Below are 12,500 nucleotides of genomic sequence, written 5' to 3' on the forward strand. Positions count from 1 at the left end.
TAACCGCACTAGAAATCGAAGTGTCAACATCACCGTCATACCGAAGGAAAAAAAAAACAGGGAGTCTGGAACACTGACCCTAACCATTACCTCGACGTGTTTCGACTTATGAGTAACTTACAAGTAACGTGTGTCTGACGTGTGTCAACGATCGCGTAACGTGCCTACAACTTATGGCCATCGTATGCGGAACGTGTGTCATCCGCTGGATACGTTGAAAAATTTTCAACATGCTGAAAATTTGTCGACGTACTCGGCGTACTATGACGTATGCCAGCATGCTTCAGCGTGCTCTTAACGTATACAAAACTTACCCATAACGTATTCGACGTGTGCCAGCGTATTCGGCCAATTTTTCATACGTCGGCACACGCTGGCTAAAACGTGAAGGTGTGACAGTGGCTTGACACTTTGATGTCTAGTGCGGTTATGATTTGAATCAGCGAGCCGCAGCCTATTAATAGCCTACGCCACATGATCGTCGGCGATATGCTGCCACGCGCTATACATAAGTTAAACTATCGTTGGGCATAGGTTGTGAACGCCGACAACACGCTCAGCATTCGTTGATATAAGTTATCTATATGTTATCGAAACGTTCTGTGTACGTTATTAATACATTATGCATACGTCCAACTCGTTATGAATACATCCAAAACTGGAAAAAAAACTTCAATAGTTCAGCACATGCCAGCGTTTTACATACATTTTGATACCTTGCCATACGCTGGCTCAAACTTCAAGGTGTGACAGGGCCCTTAGGTAAGGGAACTATGTTTTGAGGTTAGCATAATTTACAGCAATCCTTTAAATTACATTTCAGGAATAGCCAATACTGTACAATTGTGTGTGTGTGTGTGTGTGTGTGTGTGTGTGTGTGTGTGTGTGTGTGTGTGTGTGTGTGTGTGTGTGTGTGTGTGTGTGTGTGTGTGTGTGTGTGAGAGAGAGAGAGAGAGAGAGAGAGAGAGAGAGAGAGAGAGAGAGAGAGAGAGAGAGAGAGAGAGAGAGAGAGAGAGAGAGAGAGAGAGAGAGAGAGAGAGAGAGAGAGAGAGAGAGAGAGAGAGAGAGAGAGAGAGAGAGAGAGAGAGAGAGATGAGAGAGATGAGAGAGATGAGAGAGATGAGAGAGATGAGAGAGATGAGAGAGATGAGAGAGAGAGATGAGAGAGAGAGATGGAGAGAGAGATGGAGAGAGAGATGGAGAGAGAGATGGAGAGAGAGATGGAGAGAGAGAGAGAGAGAGAGAGAGAGAGAGAGAGAGAGAGAGAGAGAGAGAGAGAGAGAGAGAGAGAGAGAGAGAGAGAGAGAGAGAGGGAGAGAGGGAGAGAGGGAGAGATATGAGAGAGAGAGATATGAGAGAGAGAGAGAGAGAGAGAGAGAGAGAGAGAGAGAGAGAGAGAGAGAGAGAGAGAGAGAGAGAGAGAGAGAGAGAGAGAGAGAGAGAGAGAGAGGAGAGAGAGGAGAGAGAGGAGAGAGAGGAGAGAGAGGAGAGAGAGAGAGAGAGGAGAGAGAGGAGAGAGAGGAGAGAGAGGAGAGAGAGGAGAGAGAGGAGAGAGAGGAGAGAGAGGAGAGAGAGGAGAGAGAGGAGAGAGAGAGAGAGAGAGAGAGGAGAGAGAGAGAGAGAGAGAGAGAGAGAGAGAGAGAGAGAGAGAGAGAGAGAGAGAGAGAGAGAGAGAGAGAGAGAGAGAGAGAGAGAGAGAGAGAGAGAGAGAGAGAGAGAGAGAGAGAGAGAGAGAGAGAGAGAGAGAGAGAGAGAGAGAGAGAGAGAGAGAGAGAGAGAGAGAGAGAGAGAGAGAGAGAGAGAGAGAGAGAGAGAGAGAGAGAGAGAGAGAGAGAGAGAGAGAGAGAGAGAGAGAGAGAGAGAGAGAGAGAGAGAGAGAGAGAGAGAGAGAGAGAGAGAGAGAGAGAGAGAGAGAGAGAGAGAGAGAGAGAGAGAGAATTGTTGGAAACAGAAAATGAAAAAAAAAAAACTTTGCGTGTGTGTCTGCATGTTCATTCAGTTGCCTGTGCGACCTCACACTATAGTACATAGTTCACTCTGCTAAACAAAACAAAAATACATCCTATTCTCTTTGTAAAAACTGGTCGATGGATCAAAGTACAAAGTGTGGGCACCATGGTGTAACACGTAGCCTCAGTGTCATCTGGTGTGGTTTTAACGAGATCGCATTGTTTCCCTTTTTAGGCGATATGCTTTCATTTAGAATGTCATTTTGTTTCATTTGGAGCTTGGAGCCAAATGCATCCACAACTTTTTGAGACTGGTACGGGCCCGTAGGTGCGCAAACGACGACTGGATTTGGGCATTATTTCAATTAGATTGGACCAACCGTATCATAAATGGCCATAACTTGGGAAACATACTCAGGTCCCCAGCGTCAATTGTGACGTCACATCAAACGAAGAAGAATTGTGTTGCCCCCTCTCTCTCGCCCCCCCTCGCTCCCCCCTAGTATCGCCCTTCCTTTCTCCCCCTCCTCTCTCGCCCCCACTCTCATCCTCCCCTCTCCTGTCCCCCTCTCTCGCAGATATTGGTCGACAGATAAATGGTCGTAACTTGGGAACCGCTCATCCGATTAATATCAAACCTCAAAAATGCACATTCCCGGGTCCCCAGCAATATTCATGGCAAGATTCAATCAGATCGGACCGTCAATCGTGCAAAAAAATAAATAAATACATAAACATTAATTGTGACGTCATTCATGACATCATAGCACCGTGTCTTGTCATTGGTTGACAGATAAATGGCCGTAACTTGGGAACTGCTTATCCGATTAATATCAAACCTGGAAAAGGCACATCCGCAGGTCCCCAGCAATATTCCTGGCAAGTTTCAATCAGATCGGACCGTCAATCGTGCAAAAAATAGATGATAAATAAACATTAATTGTGACGTCATTCGTGACGTCATAGCACCGTGTCCTGTCATTGGTTCACAGATACATGGCTGTAATTTGGGAACCACTCGTCCGATCAATATCAAACCTTGAAAAGGCACATCCGCGGGTCCCCGGCAATATTCCTGGCAAGTTTCAATCCGATCGGACTGGTGGTCGTCCGTTTATTAATAATTTGGGGGAAAATTGGCATGACAAGGTGAGAAGGTGGACGACATCTTCAGCTGCCATACATACACCTTTTCAACACTGAAAAAGCATTAAAATGGCCGTAACTTGGGAACCGCTCGTCCGATCGATATCAAACCTCGAAAAGGCACATCCGTGGGTCCCCGGCAATATTTCTGGCAAGTTTCAATGAGATCGGACCGGCGGTCGTCGAGAAACGGCAGTCGCAGACAGACAAACAGACAGACACACACACACAGAGATTGCTGGAATTATAGATAGATATCCTGCTATTTGTCATTTTAGCCCGATTCTTCACTGGTGAAGAATCAGTTTAAAAAAAATCTCGGATCTGGATTCCGATCTTCACCAAAATCGAACCAATTCTACCTTGTTACATACCAAACAAGTTCACCAAGTTTCGCCCGAATCCATCCACAACTTTGAGATATTTTGTTCACAAACAAACAAACAGGTTAAGCTAACAGGTTATCCCCTCTCATCTTCAGTTGTCCTTCCCTTCCTCCCACCCTTGGTTCACTGAAGCTTGTGGTGAGGCAGTTGTCCTGAAACAACTTGCCCTTTGCCTCATGGAAAGCAAACCCAACTGAGGGTAATCTCAGTTCCTTCCAAAAAGCTCAGAACAAGAGTGTATCTACCCTCAGGAGAGCCAGAAAACAACATCTTTCTAAGCTCAAGTCTGAACTTTCAAAACTCTCTCCCTCCTCAAAATCCTGGTGGCATCTAATCAAATCTGTTTCTTGTGTCTGTTCCCCCTCCATCCCCTCTGTTACCTCAAATGCCCGCACTGCTGATACCACATGTGAAAAGGCTGAATGCCTAAACTCGGTGTTTGCAGCTGAAACTTGTGTCCAAAACCCATCGCTTTCTCTACCCACCTTACCCAGTCGCACTCAACTGTCCTTGGACTCTGTGTCCTTTTCTCCTGACAAGGTGGAGAGCTTGCTGTCAAACCTCGACTCATTCTGCAACCGGTCCAGACGGCATCAGCCCACGTGTCTTAAAAACCTGCTCCTCTGCTCTTGCTCACCCTCCCCCTGTTCTAGTCACCCTTTCATTTGCTCAAGGTCATCTGCCATCTGCTTGGAAATCAGCAAACATTACCACCCTGCGTAAAAAAAGGTACAAAAACAGAACCCTGCAACTACAGACCAATCAGCCTTCTCCCAATCATCAGCAAAGTTATGGAATCGATCTTCGCTTCAGTCATTAAGTTCTTCCTCTTCCACAATGGCTTGATTTCCGATCATCAATTTGGTTTCAGACCAGGTCACTCTACCCTGGATATGCCGCTTCTGCTCTCCCAACAATGGATGGAGGTCCTCAATGCCAGACAGGAAATCCGAGCCGTATCCCTGGACATATCACGTGTTTTTGACACAGTCTGGCACCCTGCCCTGGCCACCCAACTTTCTTCCGATGGTATTCAAGGCCATCTCCATTCATGGCTCGCAGACTTCCTCTCCTGTTGCAGTCAACGTGTGGCCCTAAATGGAGTTCTTTCATCCCCCCTTCCTGTCCAGGCTGGAGTTCCTCAAGGTAGCATTCTGGGCTCTGTTCTTTTTCTGGTTTTCATCAATGATCTCTCTGACTCTCTGGAAAATCCTCAATATCTCTTTGCTGATGACTCCACCCTCTGCCGTACCATCGGTCATCCCTCAGACCGGCAAGCAGCAGCTTCTTCGCTCACTGCAGATCTGGGTAAAATCACAAACTGGTCCAACACGTGGAACATGTCTTTCAATCCAGACAAATCTCACACTCTCACTAAATCTCTCCGAAAGGACCGTTTAGAAAACGCCCCCATCCACTTTCTCAACAATCCTCTAGAAGAAGTCATTTCTTTCAAGCTTCTGGGTCTCACTATCTGCCATGACCTTTCCTGGGAAAGCCAGATTTCAAACCTCGCCTCTAAAGCCAGTTGCCGACTGGGAATCCTCCGTCGTGCAAAGTCCTTCCTCAGCCCACCTGAGCTCCTGACCACTTACAAAGCTTTCGTCTGCAGCCTGATGGAGTACTGCTCTCGATCTCTCCCCTCTGGGCTGGTGCTCCTGCCTTCCACCTTTCTCGGCTTCACGCTATGGAAACCAAGGCATTTCGGATCATTGACATCTCCCGCAATGAGGCCGAGTCTTTGGGCCTCTCGCTCTCTCACCGCAGGCAGGTCGGTGGTCTTTCTGTCTTCTACCGTCTCCTCTCCAGCCTCGCCCCCCTGCTCTCTTTGCGATTTGTCCCCACCACATTTCCGCAGGGCGCTCAAGGTCCGTCAACAACCCCCTTCTGGTAAAACTACCAAAATCACGAATCACTGCTCACCTTCACTTTCATTCCTCTTTTTCCCCGCCTTTGGAATAAACTCCCTCACTCTATTCAATCCCACTCTTCCCTCCAGGTCTTCAAAACAGCTGTTCACCACCACCTCTTATCATCCCCCATCCAAATCCTCGATCTTTTCTTCCCCCGATAATCCACCCAAGCCCACCTCCTTCAAATTCCCTGCTTTCCTTCCTGAACGTCCCTGTAATATCCTCTTGTATTCCCCATGTTACCCACCCCATCCCTCTCCCTTCCACAGATCTCCTAACGTTTCTGTTCCCCACTGTTTCGTCCTTCCCACTCCCACCCCTCTTGTCTCATGCCCCCTTTGCTGTGCGTTGTATGTTCGCTCTCATACGAGCCTCGACAAGGTATACAAAAAAACCCCCCCAAAAACCAGATAGGGTGACAACATAACCTCCATCCACCTTCGGTTGCAGAGGTAAAAAAATCTCGATGAATTTAAAATCATTAAATTTCATTGAAATAACTAAAATTATGAAATTATTTCATGATTAAATTTCGCTCTGCCCACTCAATGGTACTCTCACTCTCCTCACACTTTGCCAACTCAGTTATATCTCGCAATTCACTCCCGACATCCGACACATCAAAGGAATCGTGAACTCAGCAGCCGATTAGCTCTCACCCATCGAGGTATTGGCATTGTCTTCTTCCAGCACACTATCAATTTTAATGCACTTGCAGCAGCACAACGAGAGAACACAAAGTTTCACCTTCTGCAGTCTGCAGCAGGTTCGCTTACATTTTGCGAGGTACCACCACTCCCAGGGACAATCACTACCCTCGTGTGTAATACATCGATGGGACAGTCATGCCCTTTCGTTCCTGCAGCATTCCGTCATATAGTCTTCAACACTTTCACTCACTTGCGCACCCAGGTATTCGAGCAACCCAGAGACTCATCGCCACGTGTTATGTCTGGCCATGCATCAATGCTGATGTGTGCCACTGGGTGAAGCAATGTCTTCAGTGTCAACACTCCAAGATACAATGTCATACTTGTCACACCACTTGGTAGCTTTTCAACACCAGATAAGCGTTTCGACAGGGTCCATGTGGATCTTGTCAGTCTCCTAACACCCCCAAATGGGCACCGCTTTTTTAATGACTTGTGTTGACCACTTCACCCATTGGCTGGAGGCGACACCGATAGCTGACATCACTGCACCTACCATTGCCAGGGCCTTTATCCACACCTGGATCACATGTTTAGGTGTTCCATCAACCATCACTACGGATCGTGGTAGCCAGTTCGAATCGGCTCTATTTCATGAGTTGATTTGACTCCTTGGTACCGACCATGTGCGAACCACTGCTGACCACCCAGAAGCAAATGGTGTGGTGCAGCATTTCCATCGCCAATTCAAGTCTTTCCTGAAAGCACAAGACAAGTCCACGCACTGTATGGACATCATACCTATGGTCCTGCTTGGTACGCGAGATGCTCTTAAAGATGATCTTGGATGTTTCACTACAGAGCTAGTGTACGGTGCACCGCTTCGCTTCCCAAGAGAATTCTTCTCATCGCCCAACGCCACCAACTATGCCAACCAACTTCGTATTGCCACGCAGGGCCTCCGGGGACACCAACACGTACCCCTTCATCAAGCCCGGTTGTTATTCCCCAGTAATTTTCTATGTGCACCCACGTATTCGTGCGGTGTGACGCTGTCCGGACACCCTTGCAATATCCATATCACGGACATTACAAAGTTGTACAACACCCTGAGAAGACCTTCATACTCCATATTAATGGTAGTCCAAAGATCATTGAAGCCAGCTTTTTTTTGACACAGCATCAGATCTGACTGTCCCACTGAACAAAGGGTCGACATCGACTACAACAATACCCTTACCGTCGTTTACGACTCACTCTGAGCGTCATGTACACTTCCCAACACTTCGCGCTTCTCACCTTCAATCCTCATGTCACCATGACCTCGCTGGACACATTTTACATTCTCACACTTTTTCATAATTTGGGGTGACAGTTCTGACTTTACAAAGGTTATATGGTTTATCTCTGTGAGTTTCAAAGCAAAAATATATTTGATAACACCCGATTTCCGACCTGTTTGCCGTATTGTGTTTTCTAAATTACTGAGCAAAATTTTTTTCCGACCCGCGAAAAGCAGCTGTTTATAAAGATTAATGTTTGTGCACATTTCCTCGAAACGTCTATATAAATGCAACATTGTTTTTTGGTGAAAGCTGCTCAAGGATTTGGGGTTGTATACAGTACGTACTGTTGGAAGTTGGTAATCACAGATGGATATGTTATATTTTTCGTAAGATGTGCATGATTTAATGTATTATTATAAAATAGAATGTGTGATAGGAGTTGTAACGATGAAAAAAAAATACATTAAATCCTCCAGCGAGTAAAGTTGATTCGTGATGTTGCATTGATGGGTTGACTAACTGCTTGGACACAACTGAGGTTGTGGATCTACTGATGTGGATCCGTGACCAAAGTTGTGGATCCGCTGTTTGGAGAGGCCCTGGGCAGAAAGGATCGAAATTTCGAGGAAGAACGGTGCCCAACTGATGCTCTGGGCAGTTGGAAAACCATTAATTTGCTTTCAGGTTAAGGTTCTTACTTTAGGTAAGGTATCTGCGTTTTGATTTTAACATAATTTAAAACAATCCTTTGAAATATATTGTTTCGGACCTGGGGTCAAGGGCAAGAAGGCCATCGACCGTGAATGCCAATAACTCAACCATGTGACTTAGGGTCTTCAGTCTCATGAATACCGGTTACCTAATGGTCACGTGATCTAATTACCGGGGGACACGCCCTCAGTACACCTTGTTCAAACCGGATCACCTTACCGGATCAGATGCAGCCGAGTGTAAATGCCAAGGCCATACCGGCTCGGAAACAGATCGTTGGAGGATAACATCCCAATAAGCTAGGATACAGATCATGCCGGAACAATGAAGGAAAAGACGAAAACGAGCTGCGAACATTTCTATACAAAGCATTTATTTACAATTAAGCGAGGAAATGTATGTGGCACAGTGAATGGGGTTTATTATTTTGTACAGCAGGGATAACAAGGAATTTTTGGGGTGCGACAAAAGGCAAGAAATTTACAAAAGCAGAAGCGGTCGGCCGGAAGCAGTCGGCCAGAAGTGGTCGCATTCACACATCCGGTGCGATATGGCCCAGAGCCCCGCACCAAACTCCCGGACCGCCCCTCCCCGGCGACCCCCGTCCCTCGCCACCCATCCTGCCGTGTTCTGGAGACTGGATGAGGATCGTGTCGGTCCCGCGCGCCCATTCGGGGCATCCCCGGCGAGATGCGGTTGGTGCTGTTAACGTGCTTGGCTTGTCCCTGCATCAAGCAGTCCGAGTAGCCTGGGCCGTGCAGCACGCCTCCGTTTGGTGGCGAATTGTATCGATGCCGAGGTGCGAGGAGGTGCGGGATAATTTATCCCGTGTGCGGGAGATGTTGGTGGTCGAGGTGGTGTGTTTTTCATGAGTGAAGAGTGAGCAAGGTGAGATTCCATTGTAAATTGGCATGCAGATTTGAATGAAAGGACACGCTATGCACACGCTGGACAGCGTCTTTGTTCTTGTTGTGATTCTTTCACAGGTGGCTGCTTGGTGCGATTATTAATATTGTGTTTTGTTTATTTTTTTTGGTATACATTGTCGAGGCTCGTATGAGAGTGAACACACAACACACAGCAAGGAGGGCATAAGACAAGAGGGGTGGGGGTGGGAAGGACAAAACAGTGGGGAATAGAGACATTAGGAGATCTGCAGAAGGGAGAGAGATGGGGCGGGGAACATGGGGTACACAAGATGGATATTACAGGGGCTTTCAGGAAGGAAAGCAGGAAATTTGAAGGAGGTGAGTTTGGGGTGGATTAACGGGGGTAGAAAAGATCGAGGATTTGGATGGGGGACGATAATAGGTGGTGGTGAACAGCTGTTTTGAAGGCCTGGAGGGAAGAATGGGATTGAACAGAGTGAAGGAGTTTATTCCAAAGGTGGGGAAAAAGAGGAATGAAAGAGTGAAGGTGAGTAGTGATTTGTGATTTTGGTAGTTTTACCAGAAGGGGATTGTTGGCGGATCTTGAGCACCCTGTGGAAATATGGTGGGGACAAATTGCAGACAGAGCGGAAGGGGGGGGGGGCGGGGGCGAGACCGGAGAGGAGACGGTAGAAGACAGAAAGACCACCGACCTGTCTGCGGTGAGAAAGTGAGAGGCCCAAAGACTCAGCCTCATCGTGGGAGATGCTAATGATCCGAAATGCCTTGGTTTCCACAGCGTGAAGCCGAGAAAGGTGGGAGGCAGGAGCACCAGCCCAGAGGGGATAGCAGTTCTCCATCAGGCTGCGGACAAAAGCTTTGTACGTGGTCAGGAGCTCAGGTGGGCCGAGGAAGGACTTTGCACGACGGAGGATTCCCAGTCAGCGACTGGCTTTGGAGGCCAGGTTGGAAATGTGGCTTTCCCAGGAAAGATTATGGCAAATAGTGAGACCCAGAAGCTTGAAAGAAAGAGACCCAGAAGCTTCTTCCAGAGGATTGTTGAGAAAGTGGATGGAGGTTTATTTCCAAATGGTCCTTTAGGAGAGACATAGTGAGAGTGTGAGATTTGTCCGGATTGAGAGACATGTTCCACGTGTTGGACCAGTTCGTGATATTACCCAGATCTGCAGTGAGCGAAGAAGTTGCTGCTTGCCGGTCTGAGGGATGACAGAGGGTACGGCAGAGGGTGGAGTCATCGGCAAAGAGAGAAAGAGGATTTTCCAGAGAGTCGGAGAGATCGTTGATGAAAATCAGAAAAAGAACAGGGCCCAGAACACTGCCTTGAGGAACTCCAGTTTGCTTGCTTGCATGATTTGATTTGTACTATGGATAAAAGGAAAGGGTTGAAATGGAAATCAGGATTGAATGGAAGATAGAGATATAATTAGACCGAGCTACGAGACCCACGCAACGCACTTCATCCCGTTAATCCACAAGACATGAGGGGAAGGTCTGACTGCATGAAGATTAACAAAATACCTGCCTGGGGATCACTGTATGTTGGGTGTCACTGCCTTAAGCCGGTATCTCACTGGGCTGCGACAGCTCATGACTGCGACAAGTTGGAGACACAAAATTGCGATAATTTTCACTTGGAATCACACTGAATTGACACTAAAACACATTTGCGTATGTCTCACGAATATCGCAAGAATGTCGCACGAACTTCCAGCGAAATTTGGGATGAACTTTGCCTGGAGTTCGCATACATGTCGAATGACATTCGCACGACGTTCAGGTGACAAAACTGAGATTTTTATTGGCACATGCAACTGTCGTGTGACGGTCACACGACAGCTGTGCGTGAGAATTGAGAAATCGGGACTACATATATATATATATATATATATATATATATATATATATATATATATATATATATATATATATATATATATATATATATATATATATATATGAGGCCTCTTCCTTCCAGCAATCATATTGTCATCAGACGTCAAGCGAGATGGACCGCAGTGAAGAAGTGCAGAACCTGCTGGATGAGGACCAGTCCGACATGCTGAAGGCTGCAGCATGTCTCCTTGCTGCTGCCGCGGTCAAGAAGGCCAAGTCCAAAGCCAGAGAAAGGAGGGCCAGAAGAGAAAGAAGAAAGAAGAGTATTTGGGTGAGAGAATGGCTCTTGAAGAGACACAAGTATGGCATGTATGAGAAACTCATGAAGCACCTTAGAGAGGGGGATGTCAAGTCCTTCAGGAACTTTGTCAGAATGGTCCCAGAGATGTTCAACCACGTGGTGGAAGAACTCACCCCTAGGCTTAAGAAGAAAACAACCAACTTTAGAAAGCCTCTGTCCCCTGGACTCAAGCTGGCCATCACTCTAAGGTATCTAGCCACTGGGGATTCTTACAAGTCGCTGGCCTATGGGTTCCGGGTTTCCCCCAACATCCTCGTCATTATTGTGCCAGAGGTGTGCCAAGCCATCTACGACCACTACCAAGAGACAGCCTTCAAGTGTCCCACAACAGAAGAGAAGTGGAAGGAGGTGGCTCAGGGCTTCTCAGACAAGTGGAACTTCCATCACTGCTGTGGCTGCATAGATGGCAAGCATGTGAGGATACAAGCTCCACCTCACTCTGGCAGTCTGTACTACAACTACAAAGGCTTCTTCTCCATCATTATGCTGGCCCTGGTGGATGCCAACTACAAGTTTATGTATGTGGATGTGGGTGCCTATGGTGCTGACTCTGATTCTGGAATCTTCAGAGTGTGGACTGTATCATGCTCTGGAGCAGGACAAAGCTGATCTGCCAGCAAGTCAACCCCTGCAAGATGGTGACACTGATATCCCCTACTTCCTTGATGGTGATGATGCATTTGCCCTCAGAAGCTGGATGATGAAGCCACACTCCAAGAGAGAAATGACAGCAGCAGAGCGCATCTTCAACTACAGGTTGTCCAAGGCCCGTAGGATTGTGGAGAATTGTTTTGGCATCTTGGCCAACAGGTATGTACACATATATTTAACATTTCATGATAACTCTGTGATTTTGCAAGTTTGTTAACACTGATGTGACTTCAACTTTCAATTGATATTTGGTCAATGATTTTTCTAATAATGCAATGACTTTACTCTGTTTTCAGGTTCAGGTGTCTCCATTCGTGCATGATGCAGAGACCTCAGGCTGTCACCAAGACTGTCTTGGCAGCCTGTGCCCTACACAACTTGTTGGCTGACCAGAATCCTGCCAGAATACAAGCAGCAGACAGAGAGGACCCAACGACACATGAAGTGCAACCAGGGGAATAGAGACAGCAAGACCAGGAGAACCGTCTTCATGCAACCCAGAGGCAATCAGGCAACACAGGAACAGCAGTTGGGAAACGAGTAATAGAGTACCTGACTGAGTACTACAATGGACAATGGTATGGGAGCTGTGCCCTGGCAGAACAGGATGGTGGGATTACAGGAGAATGCTGACCAAGCCTGATTGTTCAAAGTGTTCTGTTACTTGTCAACGTTGCACCCACAAACATTGTGTGTGACCCAATTGTTCATCTGCCTTGATAGG

Source organism: Eptatretus burgeri, chromosome 10 (assembly GCF_056783735.1).
Source record: "Eptatretus burgeri isolate ZD-2024b chromosome 10, Ebu_testis_v1, whole genome shotgun sequence".
NCBI lineage: Eukaryota > Metazoa > Chordata > Myxini > Myxiniformes > Myxinidae > Eptatretus > Eptatretus burgeri.